Source organism: Barbus barbus (assembly GCF_936440315.1).
Source record: "Barbus barbus genome assembly, chromosome: 33".
In the NCBI taxonomy this organism is placed as follows: Eukaryota; Metazoa; Chordata; class Actinopteri; order Cypriniformes; family Cyprinidae; genus Barbus; species Barbus barbus.
In genome coordinates this window covers 11,843,989-11,849,975 of record NC_136761.1, presented here as the reverse complement: position 1 = coordinate 11,849,975, position 5,987 = coordinate 11,843,989, and positions in this window count along the sequence as shown.

The following is a 5,987-nucleotide window of genomic DNA, read 5'->3' as shown; positions in this document are numbered from 1 at the left end:
GATATTAAATCTTGTTATTGAAACCAATTCCACCAGTAAGCACAGAGGCTAAAGTATGTACATGCACCAGACGGTTTTCATAAAAATTGACTTAAAGAGTTACAAAAGATTCAAATGCAAGAATAGTCGATGATCTAGAAAAAACCTGGGCTTCTTCATGAGTTTTATTTTTTAATACTGGACAGATGTGTGCATTATACATATGGCTAAAAATAAAACAATCTAATTAATAATTGTTAGAAGTAATTTCAATATTTAACAAATACAATTCACAGTAAATTTCAGTTTTAGTCAGACCAGGTCATTAAAAGATGTCAAAAATAGGATGTGCCAAATTGGCAGTATGAAATAGGTTTTATTACTTTTATTTTGTGGGACTGTAACTAGTGTCCAGTATAGACACTCATCTGAGCAGTCATGCAAAAGGTGACCTTACAGGATTTATTTTTGTTTAGAAGGCGTGATGTCAAAGGTGAAAAGCCCAATTTAAAAGTGTCATGAAGCACCAAGACTTGTTCTAAAAGTAGCAGTGTCAGATAAATCACATACTTTTGAATGAAGTGTGGGAGGTCATCAAAATGCCAGAGACCTTTGAACTTTAAAACATATATCTGTAAAATTTCAGGCCCTTTTTTTGTTGTCCCAAAAGCTAGTTGGGCCCTTTTAACAATCCCACGTCAAAAATGCACCTTCAGTTTATTTTCAACTATTTTTGTGTGTGTTAAGGTAGAAAAGTGGGAACATGTTATCCCAAAACAATGCATAAACAAAGCTTTGGAAACAGAGAGAGGAACATAAGCCTCATTGCAACCTGTGTATTGGTCACTCAGACTTGTCAAAACAAAATTTATTTAAATAAAAAAAAAAAAAAAAACAATCCTGATAAAAGGTGTCATGGCCCCACAACACCCACTGTGCAGTTGAATGGTTGATCAAGCTCCAGATGATTAAAAATTAAGTGGATTTGAAAGAATATTGACAGTTACAGATTTAAAAAAGGGTGGGAACAAAGAATCCTAAACTTTGACACAAAGAACCATTTTAGCATAAAAGGGTTCTTCAGAACAATGTGTAAAAAACCTTAAAAGAACCATTGTTTTTTAGAGTCAAAATGGACTCAAATTGGACTATTGCTTTTACTGCATGAAGGAAAAAGAATGTAGCAATTAAGAAAGAAATTGAGAGACTATACAGGTAAGAGAAGTGCGCAGCACAACCTGAAACTAACTACAACATCCTCTCTATCTGTAAAACCCAGAACACAATATTTAAATTCTCCCTCTCCCTCTCAATCTGATTAATGCAGAGCAACAGACACAGTGCCCTCCAAAAGTATTGGGACAGTAAAGACAAAATTGCTCTGTTGGCTGTGGAGTCAAGACATTTACAAATATGATTAAAAGATGAATATGAGACAAAACTACAGAATGTCACATTTTATTATTGGGTGATTCAACACATAGATGTTTTACCAGCTAAGAAGTTCAGCACTTTTAGAGTTGCATCCCTCTATCTGATGTGAGCATAAGTATTGGAACAGTTGCCTCACAGGTCTTTCTAAGTGATCAGCTGTGTCCTGTTGCATTAATTCTTCACATATTAAAAGCAGGGAATGTGTCGTATCAGTTATATCCATTACTTCTGTATTCTGAATCTTGCATTCGATGATGACACACAAACCAGGATGAAGATGTGGGAGCTGACTCTGAGAGAAAAGCAAGCAATTTGGATGCTAAAAGAAAAGAGGAAGTCAATTAGAGCTCTAGCAAAAACAAAGGGCATGGAGAAATCGAGTTTGGAAACCACCAGCAACCAACAACTACCTGATCCGCTGAGAAAACAACAGTAGTTGATGACAGACAAATCATAAAAGCTGTGAAAATGAATCCTAAAAGACGTGTCTGTAAAATCACCAACAACTTCCAGAAAGCTGGGGTGATGCTCTGACAATCTACTGTCCTCAGGAGACTTTGACACAGAATTACAGATGCTACACAGCAAGATGCAAACCTCTGACCAGCACCAAAAATAGAAAGCAAGATTAGAGTTTGCAAAAAAGCACAAAGGTGAGCCAGAAGAGTTTTGGAACTGTGTTTATGGACTGATGAGACAAAGATGAGCCTTTATGTAAGTGATGGGAAAGCAAAAATGTGGAGATAAAAAGGGAACTGCAATGATCCCAAGCATACAGCCTCATCTGTAAAGCATGGTGGAGGTGGTGTCATGGCATGGGCATGCATGGCTGCCTCTGGAACAGGCCCTCTCAACTTTACTGATGACTTAATGCATGATGACAGTAGCAGAATGAATTTGGAAGGGTACAAAACCATCTTGCCTACCAATATTCAAGAAAATGCCACCAGATTCACTGGGAAGTGCTTCATATTGCATCAGGACAATGACCCAAAACACCCTGCCAGTTCAGTCAAGGAATTTATAAGGGCAAAGAAATGGAAAGTCAAGTCAATCTCCAGATTTAAATCCGATTGAACATGAATTTCACCAGCTGAAGAGGAGAGTAAAGGCAGAAACTCCCCAAAACAAGCAACAATTGGAATTGGCTGCATTAAAGGCTGAGGAAAGTATTTCAAAGGATGAGACCAAGAGTCTGGTGATGTCTATGGGTCACAGACTCACTGCTGTGATTGTACGCAAGGGATCTGCAACTAAATAATAGCTTTTAATCTTTTATATCTGCCTTATGTTCAACTGTCCCAATACTTATGCTCACATCAATGAGTGGGATGAACTCTAAAAGTGCTGTTCTTTTTATTTGGTAAAACATCTATGTGTTGAAATGGCTAATAATAAAATGCGACATTCTGTAGTTTTGTCTCATATTCATCTTTTAATCATATTTGCAAATGGCTTGACTCCACAGCCAACAGAGCAATTTTGTCTTTATTGTTCCAGTACTTATGGAGGGGACTGTAAGTCTGAAAAAATAGAGATTGATCAGCTCTCTAGTCACTCACACTCTCATCATTTGCTGCTAGTGCTCACAATGATTTAGAATCATAAAAAACAAACTATTTTTTTATATTTTGGGTTAGAGGAGTATTCTCCATTTCCCCACAACTTCATCTACACTGTAAAAAATATTTTTCAAAGTAAATAAAACAGATCTTTGGAGTACATTTGACAAGAAAATACTATTTCAGTGTTTGTACTTCAAAATTTAACTTAAATTCAATGCGTTACTTAATGTTCTTTGTAAATATGAAGATTATGAATGAAATTCCCTTAAAGGAAATCCTACACCAATTTTCTTTTTAAAGTTTGTATTTTAAACTTGCTTTGATTAGAAAATGTATTGTACTTTGTCCATGTGATTCTTTGAGAAGACTTCAAAATAAGAGGCATTCAGAAAACTATACGAATTTGCAGGTCAGAGTTCACCAAATGAAAAACTGGTGCTCACGTGTTTGCATGCGTACGAGGCAAGTAGGTCTAGTGTGCCATGCCCTTCAAACTTCAATTAAGTATCTGTACCCAAAAGTAAGGGAACATCCTGGGCTAAAATAACGAACGCTAAGCCTCTGCCTTTGAATAAACAGACAAAAGATGTACGAGCCCATTGTGGACAATAAACAATCCCTGTTCTTAAGCGTTCCCAGAGGTATGTTAAGGACAGGACATTTGTTTTGAGGACGTGCTACAAGCTCTAATCATACATCTGGGAGCGTTTACATGGCTTGCTCTCTGCAGTGTGTCCTCATGCTGAGCAGACACCATGTGCACAGGTCAATGCCAGCGGACTTCCTGCAAGAGAAATGAATGAATCGGCTAAAACATTTAACTCTGATTTATGAGCATAGTACTTAGGGTCTGAGACCCTTTAAGTTCATCATTGTGAGGAGGAAGTCGGTTTTCCCACTGGTCACTGTTTCTGGGTCTCAATTTGTTGACCCTCAGGGCCAAAGACTTGCATTTGTAATTGAATAATCCATCAAAATTATTGGGGGATTAAAGGTTCTCGTCCTCAAAAATCCCAGAAACACGACCAAAAAACAAGCCACTGTTGACTTTTTCATGGACAAATATCACTCACATTTTTGTTATCTGTCTCGCACCTGAAGGTCCATATGGATGCCACATATGAACTAACACAACTCAATTTACGACCCCCTGAAGTGTGTAGGTAACCATGAAAAAATAAAATCCATCCGTTATCCCTAAACGTACTTTTCATTCCTCTCCCGCAACATACGGACTGGCCAAAGTACAAATCCTCTTAGAAAAAACCTCTAATAAAACAATTAAATGAAGATTAATCCTGGATATTTTATTTTGTTGTGTGCACTGCTGAATTCCAAGGAGGAAAAGCAGGAAAACATTCCAAAGTAGCACAGATTTCCCACATATATTTAACCACAAAGTGCAAAGGAGTGAGAAAGAGGATTCAGGTTACCAGTAAAGCCTCGAGAAAAGGAAATAATGACTTTTTTGTCTGTTGCCCTTTGCCAGCGTTAAAATTTTTCAACTTTGCTATAAATTGAAAATTCATCACAGGGTAATCGAAACGCTTTGAGTTTAGGCCTACAAAAGCATTCCTGCTAAAATCGGACTTCGTGGTGGGCTCAATGGTGCTTTGTGGGAAATCTGGAGGGATTGTATTGATAGGCCCTTCGAGTCAAATTAAGACTTAAATGTTTTAATCAAAAGGATCTTTTGCAGGTTTTGACTGCCTTCACCTACTTAAGAGATTGTGTTTGGGTTGGACAGTGTAGAAATGTCCCATCTTTCATTGCCAATATCTGGTTTTAAGCCCTTAAATGCACTGCAACTTTTCCAGTAAAAATATCTAAACATGATTTACTTGAAGAATATTGCACAAGACATTAAGACTTGTTTTCAGAGAATATGTATCAAATTAAATTTGATTTAAGATTTTTCGTATCCCATTTGCAAATTGCTGCAATAAAATGAAGCATAAACCCCATAAACCTAAATTTTAGATAAACAAGAAAAAAATACTGAAGTCAGCATGAAATCACAATTCACCCTTTTCTATTTTTTCATTTGTATATATTTTATATATTTTGTCATATTTGTGAAATCAGTGTAGTATATGAATCGGGTTTTTCAAGGATTACACAAACTGAATAAAATTAGATATTAATTGGATTATGAATTCATCAATGATTCATCAATGATTTTTTGACTGAAAAAAGAGATTAGGTCAATCATATGAAGAAATGAAGATGACGGCGAATAGAGAAGCATACAATGCAACCCCCCTTGTTGTTCAGGTTTAATTTTTCTGCATGAAAGAAACCCAAGAACCACAACTTCATCCCCGTGTGGCTCTAAAGGGAGAGACGACCCCTCATCTGGATCCAATGTCTATGAAGTCGCCACGTCTCTCTGTTCTCCTTTCTTCTCTTAAGGGAATATCGTTTATTGGACTGCTTTATACTTAAAGTATATGGAAATACTTTGGGATATGTGACATTCATTTCTCTCCCACCGGGCCGCCAAGAAAGATGTTCCTGGATTTCGAAAAAGAAACACTACCATGCTAATATTCATACGACATATTTTGGCTCCAATGTTCTGTACCAAGAATTGTTATACTAGACATTTTTAGGTAAAAATAGAATTGTACATTTTCTGAAGAAAATAAAAGTTCTGTGTGCACTCGTACAACTGGATATTTCTTAACAAGCAATCTTTATCGGTAGGATGACCATACACCCTCTTTTTTTCAGACATGTCCTGGCGGGGATTTCTAGATGGCCATTTACACGACACCATTCTCAACTAAAACCAGAAAACTTTTTATGCATTTTGGTGAAAAAAATTCAAACGCAGGCTTATGAAAACGAAACTGCTATCGTCTCCATGCAAACACTCAAATTTGTAAAAACGGGGATGTCATGCGCATTATGTGTTCAGTTTATAGGTATGTGTGTGTGTGTTTCTTTACAAAGTAGCATCGCCAGCTACTGGCCTGGCATGCATAATACAGCTTTTTTTAGCCGTTG